The sequence below is a fragment of the Electrophorus electricus genome, chromosome 15 (genome assembly GCF_041902795.1).
Source record: "Electrophorus electricus isolate QZ-2024a chromosome 15, ASM4190279v1, whole genome shotgun sequence".
NCBI lineage: Eukaryota > Metazoa > Chordata > Actinopteri > Gymnotiformes > Gymnotidae > Electrophorus > Electrophorus electricus.
The window spans coordinates 21,240,109-21,253,185 of NC_137511.1; positions in this window are offsets into that span (position 1 = coordinate 21,240,109).

Genomic DNA, 13,077 nt, shown 5'->3' on the forward strand with positions numbered 1-13,077 from the left:
TTTCAATTTAAGATTTTTCTTATAATGCAATACATTTTAGTACAAAGCACAATCTCTTGCGCTGAAACAATGTTTAAGTGGAATACAAAGCTGTTTCATAGTGTGAAAAAGGTAAAGCACAGAATTTCAAAGTAAAGATTCTTCTTATAATGCATTACATTTTAGTACAAAGCACAATCTCTTGCCCTGAAACAGTGTTTAAGGTGAATACAAAGCTGTTTCATAGAGTGAAAAAGGTAAGGCACAGAGTTTCAAAGTAAAGATTCTTCTTATAATGCATTAAATTTTAGTCTAAAGCACAATCTCTTGCCCTGAAACAGTATTTAAGGCGAATAGAAAGCTGTTTCATAGAGTTAAAAAGGTAAAGAACAGAGTTTCAAAGTAAGGATTCTTCTTAAAAAGCATTACGTTTTAGTCGAAAACACAAGCTCTTGCCCTGAAACAGTGTTTAAGGCGAATAGAAAGCTGTTTCATAGTTTGAAAAAAGTAAAGAAAAGAGTTTCAAAATAAGATTCTTCTTATAATACATTACATTTTAGTCTAAAACACAATCTCTTGCCCTGAAACAGTGTTTAAGGTGAATGCAAAGCTGTTTCAAATTATGAAAAAGGTAATGGACAGTTTCAAAGTAAAGATTCTTCTTATAACGCATTACATTTTAGTACAAAGCACAATCTCTTGCCCTGAAACAGTGTTTAAGGCGAATAGAAAGCTGTTTCATAGTGTGAAAAAGGTAAAGAACAGAGTTTCAAAGTAAAGATTCTTCTTATAATGCTTTACGTTTTAGTCTAAAGCACAATCTCTTGCCCTGAAACAGTGTTTAAGGCGAATATAAAGCTGTTTCATAGTGTGAAAAAGGTAAAGAACAGAGTTTCAAAGTAAGGATTCTTCTTAAAAAGCATTACATTTTAGTACAAAGCACAATCTCTTGCCCTGAAACAGTATTTAAGGCGAATAGAAACCTGTTTCATAGTGTGAAAAAGGTAAAGAACAGAGTTTCAAAGTAAGGATTCTTCTTAAAAAGCATTACGTTTTATTCGAAAACACAATCTCTTGCCCTGAAACAGTGTTTAAGGTGATTACAATATTGTTTCACAGTGTGAAAAAGGTAAAGAACAGAATTTCAATTTAATATTTTTCTTATAATGCAATACATTTTAGTACAAAGCACAATCTCTTGCGCTGAAACAATGTTTAAGTCGAATACAAAGCTGTTTCATAGTGTGAAAAAGGTAAAGCACAGAATTTCAAAGTAAAGATTCTTCTTATAATGCATTACAATTTAGTCCAAAGCACAATCTCTTGCCCTGAAACAGTGTTTAAGGCAAATACAAAGCTGTTTCATAGTGTGAAAAAGGTAAAGCACAGAGTTTCAAAGTAAAGATTCTTCTTATAATGCATTACAATTTAGTCCAAAGCACAATCTCTTGCCCTGAAACAGAGTTTAAGGCGAATACAAAGCTGTTTCATAGTGTGAAAAAGGTAAAGAACAGAGTTTCAAAGTAAGGATTCTTCTTAAAAAGCATTACGTTTTAGTCGAAAACACAATCTCTTGCCCTGAAACAGTGTTTAAGGCAAATACAAAGCTGTTTCATACTGTGAAAAAGGTAAAGAACAGAGTTTCAAAGTAAAGATTCTTCTTAAAAAGCATTACGTTTTAGTCGAAAACACAATCTCTTGCCCTGAAACAGTGTTTAAGGCGATTACAATATTGTTTCACAGTGTGAAAAAGGTAAAGAACAGAGTTTCGAAGTAAAGATTCATCTTATAATGCTTTACCTTTTAGTACAAAGCACAATCTCTTGTGCTGAAACAATGTTTAAGTTGAATACAAAGCTGTTTCATAGTGTGAAAAAGGTAAAGCACAGAATTTCAAAGTAAATATTCTTCTTATAATGCATTACATTTTAGTACAAAGCACAATCTCTTGCCCTGAAACAGTGTTTAAGGTGAATACAAAGCTGTTTCATAGTGTGAAAAAGGTAAAGCACAGAGTTTCAAAGTAAAGATACTTCTTATAATGCATTACATTTTAGTACAAAGCACAATCTCTTGCCCTGAAACAGTGTTTAAGGTGAATGCAAAGCTCGATCATAGTGTGAAAAAGGTAATGGACAGTTTCAAAGTAAATATTCTTCTTATAACGCATTACATTTTAGTACAAAGCACAATCTCTTGCCCTGAAACAGTATTTAAGGCGAATAGAAAGCTGTTTCATAGTGTGAAAAAGGTAAAGAACAGAGTTTCGAAGTAAAGATTCTTCTTATAATGCTTTACCTTTTAGTCTAAAGCACAATCTCTTGCCCTGAAACAGTGTTTAAGGCGAATACAAAGCTGTTTCATACTGTTAAAAAGGTAAAGAACAGAGTTTCAAAGTAAGGATTCTTCTTAAAAAGCATTACGTTTTAGTCGAAAACACAAGCTCTTGCCCTGAAACAGTGTTTAAGGCGAATAGAAAGCTGTTTCATAGTGTGAAAAAGGTAAAGAAAAGAGTTTCAAAATAAGATTCTTCTTATAAAGCATTATGTTTTAGTCTAAAACACAATCTCTTGCCCTGAAACAGTGTTTAAGGCGAATACAAAGCTGTTTCAAATTATGAAAAAGGTAATGGACAGTTTCAAAGTAAAGATTCTTCTTATAACGCATTACATTTTAGTCCATCACACAATCTATTGCCCTGAAACAGTGTTTAAGGTGAATATAAAGATGTTTCAAAGTGTGAAAAAGGTAAAGGACAGAATTTCAATTTAAGATTTTTCTTATAATGCAATACATTTTAGTACAAAGCACAATCTCTTGCGCTGAAACAATGTTTAAGTTGAATACAAAGCTGTTTCATAGTGTGAAAAAGGTAAAGAACAGAGTTTCAAAGTAAAGATTCTTCTTATAATGCATTACAATTTAGTCCAAAGCACAATCTCTTGCCCTGAAACAGTGTTTAAGGCGAATACAAAGCTGTTTCATAGTGTGAAAAAGGTAAAGAAAAGAGTTTCAAAATAAGATTCTTCTTATAAAGCATTACGTTTTAGTCTAAAACACAATCTCTTGCCCTGAAACAGTGTTTAAGGCGAATACAAAGCTGTTTCAAATTATGAAAAACGTAATGGACAGTTTCAAAGTAAAGATTCTTCTTATAACGCATTACATTTTAGTACAAAGCACAATCTCTTCCACAGAAACAGTGTTTAAGGCGAATAGAAAGATGTTTCATAGTGTGAAAAAGGTAAAGCACAGAGTTTCAAAGTAAAGATTCTTCTTATAATTCATTACAATTTAGTCCAAAGCACAATCTCTTGCCTTGAAACAGTGTTTAAGGCGAATACAAAGCTGTTTCATAGTGTGAAAAAGGTAAAGAAAAGAGTTTCAAAATAAGATTCTTCTTATAAAGCATTACATTTTAGTCTAAAACACAATCTCTTGCCCTGAAACAGTGTTTAAGGCGAATACAAAGCTGTTTCAAATTATGAAAAAGGTAATGGACAGTTTCAAAGTAAAGATTCTTCTTATAACGCATTACATTTTAGTCCAAAGCACAATCTCTTGAACTGAAACAGTGTTTAAGGCGAATACAAAGCTGTTTCATAGTGTGAAAAAGGTAAAGAAAAGAGTTTCAAAATAAGATTCTTCTTATAAAGCATTATGTTTTAGTCTAAAACACAATCTCTTGCCCTGAAACAGTGTTTAAGGCGAATACAAAGCTGTTTCAAACTATGAAAAAGGTAATGGACAGTTTCAAAGTAAAGATTCTTCTTATAACGCATTACATTTTAGTCCATCACACAATCTTTTGCCCTGAAACAGTGTTTAAGGTGAATATAAAGATGTTTCAAAGTGTGAAAAAGGTAAAGGACAGAATTTCAATTTAAGATTTTTCTTATAATGCAATACATTTTAGTACAAAGCACAATCTCTTGCGCTGAAACAATGTTTAAGTTGAATACAAAGCTGTTTCATAGTGTGAAAAAGGTAAAGCACAGAGTTTCAAAGTAAATATTCTTCTTATAATGCATTACATTTTAGTACAAAGCACAATCTCTTGCCCTGAAACAGTGTTTAAGGTGAATACAAAGCTGTTTCATAGTGTGAAAAAGGTAAAGCACAGAGTTTCAAAGTAAAGATACTTCTTATAATGCATTACATTTTAGTACAAAGCACAATCTCTTGCCCTGAAACAGTGTTTAAGGCGAATACAAAGCTGTTTCATAGTGTGAAAAAGGTAAAGAAAAGAGTTTCAAAATAAGATTCTTCTTATAAAGCATTACGTTTTAGTCTAAAACACAATCTCTTGCCCTGAAACAGTGTTTAAGGCGAATACAAAGCTGTTTCAAATTATGAAAAACGTAATGGACAGTTTCAAAGTAAAGATTCTTCTTATAACGCATTACATTTTAGTACAAAGCACAATCTCTTCCAAAGAAACAGTGTTTAAGGCGAATAGAAAGATGTTTCATAGTGTGAAAAAGGTAAAGCACAGAGTTTCAAAGTAAAGATTCTTCTTATAATTCATTACAATTTAGTCCAAAGCACAATCTCTTGCCTTGAAACAGTGTTTAAGGCGAATACAAAGCTGTTTCAAATTATGAAAAAGGTAATGGACAGTTTCAAAGTAAAGATTCTTCTTATAACGCATTACATTTTAGTCCATCGCACAATCTATTGCCCTGAAACAGTGTTTAAGGTGAATATAAAGATGTTTCAAAGTGTGAAAAAGGTAAAGGACAGAGTTTCAAAGTAAGGATTCTTCCTAAAAAGCATTACGTTTTAGTCGAAAACACAATCTCTTGCCCTGAAACAGTGTTTAAGGCGATTACAATATTGTTTCACAGTGTGAAAAAGGTAAAGAACAGAATTTCAATTTAAGATTTTTCTTATAATGCAATACATTTTAGTACAAAGCACAATCTCTTGCCCTGAAACAGTATTTAAGGCGAATAGAAAGCTGTTTCATAGTGTGAAAAAGGTAATGGACAGTTTCAAAGTAAAGATTCTTCTTATAACGCATTACATTTTAGTCCATCACACAATCTTTTGCCCTGAAACAGTGTTTAAGGTGAATATAAAGATGTTTCAAAGTGTGAAAAAGGTAAAGGACAGAATTTCAATTTAAGATTTTTCTTATAATGCAATACATTTTAGTACAAAGCACAATCTCTTGCGCTGAAACAATGTTTATGTTGAATACAAAGCTGTTTCATAGTGTGAAAAAGGTAAAGCACAGAGTTTCAAAGTAAATATTCTTCTTACAAAGCATTACGTTTTTGTCTAAAACACAATCTCTTGCCCTGAAACAGTGTTTAAGGCGAATACAAAGCTGTTTCAAATTATGAAAAAGGTAATGGACAGTTTCAAAGTAAAGATTCTTCTTATAACGCATTACATTTTAGTCCATCGCACAATCTATTGCCCTGAAACAGTGTTTAAGGTGAATATAAAGATGTTTCAAAGTGTGAAAAAGGTAAAGGACAGAGTTTCAAAGTAAGGATTCTTCTTATAATGCTTTACGTTTTAGTCTAAAGCACAATCTCTTGCCCTGAAACAGTATTTAAGGCGAATAGAAAGCTGTTTCATAGTGTGAAAAAGGTAAAGAACAGAGTTTCGAAGTAAAGATTCTTCTTATAATGCTTTACCTTTTAGTCTAAAGCACAATCTCTTGCCCTGAAACAGTGTTTAAGGCGAATACAAAGCTGTTTCATAGTGTGAAAAAGGTAAAGAAAAGAGTTTCAAAATAAGATTCTTCTTATAAAGCATTACGTTTTAGTCTAAAACACAATCTCTTGCCCTGAAACAGTGTTTAAGGCGAATACAAAGCTGTTTCAAATTATGAAAAACGTAATGGACAGTTTCAAAGTAAAGATTCTTCTTATAACGCATTACATTTTAGTACAAAGCACAATCTCTTCCAAAGAAACAGTGTTTAAGGCGAATAGAAAGATGTTTCATAGTGTGAAAAAGGTAAAGCACAGAGTTTCAAAGTAAAGATTCTTCTTATAATTCATTACAATTTAGTCCAAAGCACAATCTCTTGCCTTGAAACAGTGTTTAAGGCGAATACAAAGCTGTTTCATAGTGTGAAAAAGGTAAAGAAAAGAGTTTCAAAATAAGATTCTTCTTATAAAGCATTACATTTTAGTCTAAAACACAATCTCTTGCCCTGAAACAGTGTTTAAGGCGAATACAAAGCTGTTTCAAATTATGAAAAAGGTAATGGACAATTTCAAAGTAAAGATTCTTCTTATAACGCATTACATTTTAGTCCATCGCACAATCTATTGCCCTGAAACAGTGTTTAAGGTGAATATAAAGATGTTTCAAAGTGTGAAAAAGGTAAAGGACAGAGTTTCAAAGTAAGGATTCTTCTTAAAAAGCATTACGTTTTAGTCGAAAACACAATCTCTTGCCCTGAAACACTGTTTAAGGCAAATACAAAGCTGTTTCATAGTGTGAAAAAGGTAAAGAACAGAGTTTCAAAGTAAGGATTCTTCTTAAAAAGCATTACGTTTTAGTCGAAAACACAATCTCTTGCCCTGAAACAGTGTTTAAGGCGATTACAATATTGTTTCACAGTGTGAAAAAGGTAAAGAACAGAATTTCAATTTAAGATTTTTCTTATAATGCAATACATTTTAGTACAAAGCACAATCTCTTGCGCTGAAACAATGTTTAAGTCGAATACAAAGCTGTTTCATAGTGTGAAAAAGGTAAAGCACAGAGTTTCAAAGTAAAGATTCTTCTTATAATGCATTACAATTTAGTCCAAAGCACAATCTCTTGCCCTGAAACAGTGTTTAAGGCGAATACAAAGCTGTTTCATAGTGTGAAAAAGGTAAAGAAAAGAGTTTCAAAATAAGATTCTTCTTATAAAGCATTACGTTTTAGTCTAAAACACAATCTCTTGCCCTGAAACAGTGTTTAAGGCGAATACAAAGCTGTTTCAAATTATGAAAAAGGTAATGGACAGTTTCAAAGTAAAGATTCTTCTTATAACGCATTACATTTTAGTCCATCGCACAATCTATTGCCCTGAAACAGTGTTTAAGGTGAATATAAAGATGTTTCATAGTGTGAAAAAGGTAAAGGACAGAGTTTCAAAGTAAAGATTCTTCTCATAATGCATTACATTTTAGTACAAAGCACAATCTCTTGCCCTGAAGCAGTGTTTAAGGCAAATAGAAAGCTGTTTCATAGTGTGAAAAAGGTAAAAAACAGAGTTTCAAAGTAAGGATTCTTCTTATAATGCTTTACGTTTTAGTCTAAAGCACAATCTCTTGCCCTGAAACAGTGTTTAAGGCGAATATAAAGCTGTTTCATAGTGTGAAAAAGGTAAAAAACAGAGTTTCAAAGTAAGGATTCTTCTTAAAAAGCATTACGTTTTAGTCGAAAACACAATCTCTTGCCCTGAAACAGTGTTTAAGGCAAATACAAAGCTGTTTCATACTGTGAAAAAGGTAAAGAACAGAGTTTCAAAGTAAGGATTCTTCTTAAAAAGCATTACGTTTTAGTCGAAAACACAATCTCTTGCCCTGAAACAGTGTTTAAGGCGAATACAAAGCTGTTTCAAATTATGAAAAAGGTAATGGACAGTTTCAAAGTAAAGATTCTTCTTATAACGCATTACATTTTAGTCCATCACACAATCTATTGCCCTGAAACAGTGTTTAAGGTGAATATAAAGATGTTTCAAAGTGTGAAAAAGGTAAGGAACAGAATTTCAATTTAAGATTTTTCTTATAATGCAATACATTTTAGTACAAAGCACAATCTCTTGCGCTGAAACAATGTTTAAGTTGAATACAAAGCTGTTTCATAGTGTGAAAAAGGTAAAGAACAGAGTTTCAAAGTAAAGATTCTTCTTATAATGCATTACAATTTAGTCCAAAGCACAATCTCTTGCCCTGAAACAGTGTTTAAGGCGAATACAAAGCTGTTTCATAGTGTGAAAAAGGTAAAGAAAATAGTTTCAAAATAAGATTCTTCTTATAAAGCATTACGTTTTAGTCTAAAACACAATCTCTTGCCCTGAAACAGTGTTTAAGGCGAATACAAAGCTGTTTCAAATTATGAAAAAGGTAATGGACAGTTTCAAAGTAAAGATTCTTCTTATAACGCATTACATTTTAGTCCATTGCACAATCTATTGCCCTGAAACAGTGTTTAAGGTGAATATAAAGATGTTTCAAAGTGTGAAAAAGGTAAAGGACAGAGTTTCACAGTAAGGATTCTTCTTAAAAAGCATTACGTTTTAGTCGAAAACACAATCTCTTGCCCTGAAACAGTGTTTAAGGCAAATACAAAGCTGTTTCATACTGTGAAAAAGGTAAAGAACAGAGTTTCAAAGTAAGGATTCTTCTTAAAAAGCATTACGTTTTAGTCGAAAACACAATCTCTTGCCCTGAAACAGTGTTTAAGGCGATTACAATATTGTTTCACAGTGTGAAAAAGGTAAAGAACAGAATTTCAATTTAAGATTTTTCTTATAATGCAATACATTTTAGTACAAAGCACAATCTCTTGCGCTGAAACAATGTTTAAGTCGAATACAAAGCTGTTTCATAGTGTGAAAAAGGTAAAGAAAAGAGTTTCAAAATAAGATTCTTCTTATAAAGCATTACGTTTTAGTCTAAAACACAATCTCTTGCCCTGAAACAGTGTTTAAGGCGAATACAAAGCTGTTTCAAATTATGAAAAAGGTAATGGACAGTTTCAAAGTAAAGATTCTTCTTATAACGCATTACATTTTAGTCCATCGCACAATCTATTGCCCTGAAACAGTGTTTAAGGTGAATATAAAGATGTTTCAAAGTGTGAAAAAGGTAAAGGACAGAATTTCAATTTAAGATTTTTCTTATAATGCAATACATTTTAGTACAAAGCACAATCTCTTGCGCTGAAACAATGTTTAAGTTGAATACAAAGCTGTTTCATAGTGTGAAAAAGGTAAAGCACAGAATTTCAAAGTAAAGATTCTTCTTATAATGCATTACATTTTAGTACAAAGCACAATCTCTTGCCCTGAAACAGTGATTAAGGTGAATACAAAGCTGTTTCATAGAGTGAAAAAGGTAAGGCACAGAGTTTCAAAGTAAAGATTCTTCTTATAATGCATTACATTTTAGTACTAAGCACAATCTCTTGCCCTGAAACAGTGTTTAAGGTGAATACAAAGCTCTTTCATAGTGTGAAAAAGGTAATGGACAGTTTCAAAGTAAAGATTCTTCTTAAAAAGCATTACGTTTTAGTCGAAAACACAATCTCTTGCCCTGAAACAGTGTTTAAGGCGATTACAATATTGTTTCACAGTGTGAAAAAGGTAAAGAACAGAGTTTCGAAGTAAAGATTCAACTTATAATGCTTTACCTTTTAGTACAAAGCACAATCTCTTGCGCTGAAACAATGTTTAAGTCGAATACAAAGCTGTTTCATAGTGTGAAAAAGGTAAAGCACAGAGTTTCAAAGTAAAGATTCTTCTTATAATGCATTACAATTTAGTCCAAAGCACAATCTCTTGAACTGAAACAGTGTTTAAGGCGAATACAAAGCTGTTTCATAGTGTGAAAAAGGTAAAGAAAAGAGTTTCAAAATAAGATTCTTCATATAAAGCATTACGTTTTAGTCTAAAACACAATCTCTTGCCCTGAAACAGTGTTTAAGGCGAATACAAAGCTGTTTCAAATTATGAAAAAGGTAATGGACAGTTTCAAAGTAAAGATTCTTCTTATAACGCATTACATTTTAGTCCATCGCACAATCTATTGCCCTGAAACAGTGTTTAAGGTGAATATAAAGATGTTTCAAAGTGTGAAAAAGGTAAAGGACAGAATTTCAATTTAAGATTTTTCTTATAATGCAATACATTTTAGTACAAAGCACAATCTCTTGCGCTGAAACAATGTTTAAGTTGAATACAAAGCTGTTTCATAGTGTGAAAAAGGTAAAGCACAGAATTTCAAAGTAAAGATTCTTCTTATAATGCATTACATTTTAGTACAAAGCACAATCTCTTGCCCTGAAACAGTGATTAAGGTGAATACAAAGCTGTTTCATAGAGTGAAAAAGGTAAGGCACATAGTTTCAAAGTAAAGATTCTTCTTATAATGCATTACATTTTAGTACTAAGCACAATCTCTTGCCCTGAAACAGTGTTTAAGGTGAATACAAAGCTCTTTCATAGTGTGAAAAATGTAATGGACAGTTTCAAAGTAAAGATTCTTCTTATAATGCATTAAATTTTAGTCTAAAGCACAATCTCTTGCCCTGAAACAGTATTTAAGGCGAATAGAAAGCTGTTTCATAGTGTTAAAAAGGTAAAGAACAGAGTTTCAAAGTAAGGATTCTTCTTAAAAAGCATTACGTTTTAGTCGAAAACACAAGCTCTTGCCCTGAAACAGTGTTTAAGGCGAATAGAAAGCTGTTTCATAGTTTGAAAAAGGTAAAGAAAAGAGTTTCAAAATAAGATTCTTCTTATAAAGCATTACATTTTAGTCTAAAACACAATCTCTTGCCCTGAAACAGTGTTTAAGGCGAATAGAAAGCTGTTTCATAGTGTGAAAAAGGCAAAGAACAGAGTTTCAAAGTAAAGATTCTTCTTATAACGCATTACATTTTAGTCCATCGCACAATCTATTGCCCTGAAACAGTGTTTAAGGTGAATATAAAGATGTTTCAAAGTGTGAAAAAGGTAAAGAACAGAGTTTTGAAGTAAAGATTCTTCTTATAACGCTTTACCTTTTAGTCTAAAGCACAATCTCTTGCCCTGAAACAGTGTTTAAGGCGAATACAAAGCTGTTTCATACTGTTAAAAAGGTAAAGAACAGAGTTTCAAAGTAAGGATTCTTCTTAAAAAGCATTACGTTTTAGTCGAAAACACAAGCTCTTGCCCTGAAACAGTGTTTAAGGCAAATACAAAGCTGTTTCATACTGTGAAAAAGGTAAAGAACAGAGTTTCAAAGTAAGGATTCTTCTTAAAAAGCATTACGTTTTATTCGAAAACACAATCTCTTGCCCTGAAACAGTGTTTAAGGTGATTACAATATTGTTTCACAGTGTGAAAAAGGTAAAGAACAGAATTTCAATTTAATATTTTTCTTATAATGCAATACATTTTAGTACAAAGCACAATCTCTTGCGCTGAAACAATGTTTAAGTCGAATACAAAGCTGTTTCATAGTGTGAAAAAGGTAAAGCACAGAGTTTCAAAGTAAAGATTCTTCTTATAATGCATTAAAATTTAGTCCAAAGCACAATCTCTTGCCCTGAAACAGTGTTTAAGGCAAATACAAAGCTGTTTCATAGTGTGAAAAAGGTAAAGCACAGAGTTTCAAAGTAAAGATTCTTCTTATAATGCATTACAATTTAGTCCAAAGCACAATCTCTTGCCCTGAAACAGAGTTTAAGGCGAATACAAAGCTGTTTCATAGTGTGAAAAAGGTAAAGAACAGAGTTTCAAAGTAAGGATTCTTCTTAAAAAGCATTACGTTTTAGTCGAAAACACAATCTCTTGCCCTGAAACAGTGTTTAAGGCAAATACAAAGCTGTTTCATACTGTGAAAAAGGTAAAGAACAGAGTTTCAAAGTAAGGATTCTTCTTAAAAAGCATTACGTTTTAGTCGAAAACACAATCTCTTGCCCTGAAACAGTGTTTAAGGCGATTACAATATTGTTTCACAGTGTGAAAAAGGTAAAGAACAGAGTTTCGAAGTAAAGATTCAACTTATAATGCTTTACCTTTTAGTACAAAGCACAATCTCTTGCGCTGAAACAGTGTTTAAGGCGAATACAAAGCTGTTTCATAGTGTGAAAAAGGTAAAGAAAAGAGTTTCAAAATAAGATTCTTCATATAAAGCATTACGTTTTAGTCTAAAACACAATCTCTTGCCCTGAAACAGTGTTTAAGGTGAATACAAAGCTGTTTCAAATTATGAAAAAGGTAATGGACAGTTTCAAAGTAAAGATTCTTCTTATAACGCATTACATTTTAGTCCATCGCACAATCTATTGCCCTGAAACAGTGTTTAAGGTGAATATAAAGATGTTTCAAAGTGTGAAAAAGGTAAAGGACAGAATTTCAATTTAAGATTTTTCTTATAATGCAATACATTTTAGTACAAAGCACAATCTCTTGCGCTGAAACAATGTTTAAGTGGAATACAAAGCTGTTTCATAGTGTGAAAAAGGTAAAGCACAGAATTTCAAAGTAAAGATTCTTCTTATAATGCATTACATTTTAGTACAAAGCACAATCTCTTGCCCTGAAACAGTGTTTAAGGTGAATACAAAGCTGTTTCATAGAGTGAAAAAGGTAAGGCACAGAGTTTCAAAGTAAAGATTCTTCTTATAATGCATTAAATTTTAGTCTAAAGCACAATCTCTTGCCCTGAAACAGTATTTAAGGCGAATAGAAAGCTGTTTCATAGAGTTAAAAAGGTAAAGAACAGAGTTTCAAAGTAAGGATTCTTCTTAAAAAGCATTACGTTTTAGTCCAAAACACAAGCTCTTGCCCTGAAACAGTGTTTAAGGCGAATAGAAAGCTGTTTCATAGTTTGAAAAAAGTAAAGAAAAGAGTTTCAAAATAAGATTCTTCTTATAATACATTACATTTTAGTCTAAAACACAATCTCTTGCCCTGAAACAGTGTTTAAGGTGAATGCAAAGCTGTTTCAAATTATGAAAAAGGTAATGGACAGTTTCAAAGTAAAGATTCTTCTTATAACGCATTACATTTTAGTACAAAGCACAATCTCTTGCCCTGAAACAGTGTTTAAGGCGAATATAAAGCTGTTTCATAGTGTGAAAAAGGTAAAGAACAGAGTTTCAAAGTAAGGATTCTTCTTAAAAAGCATTACGTTTTAGTCGAAAACACAAGCTCTTGCCCTGAAACAGTGTTTAAGGCAAATACAAAGCTGTTTCATACTGTGAAAAAGGTAAAGAACAGAGTTTCAAAGTAAGGATTCTTCTTAAAAAGCATTACGTTTTATTCGAAAACACAATCTCTTGCCCTGAAACAGTGTTTAAGGTGATTACAATATTGTTTCACAGTGTGAAAAAGGTAAAGAACAGAATTTCAATTTAATATTTTTCTTA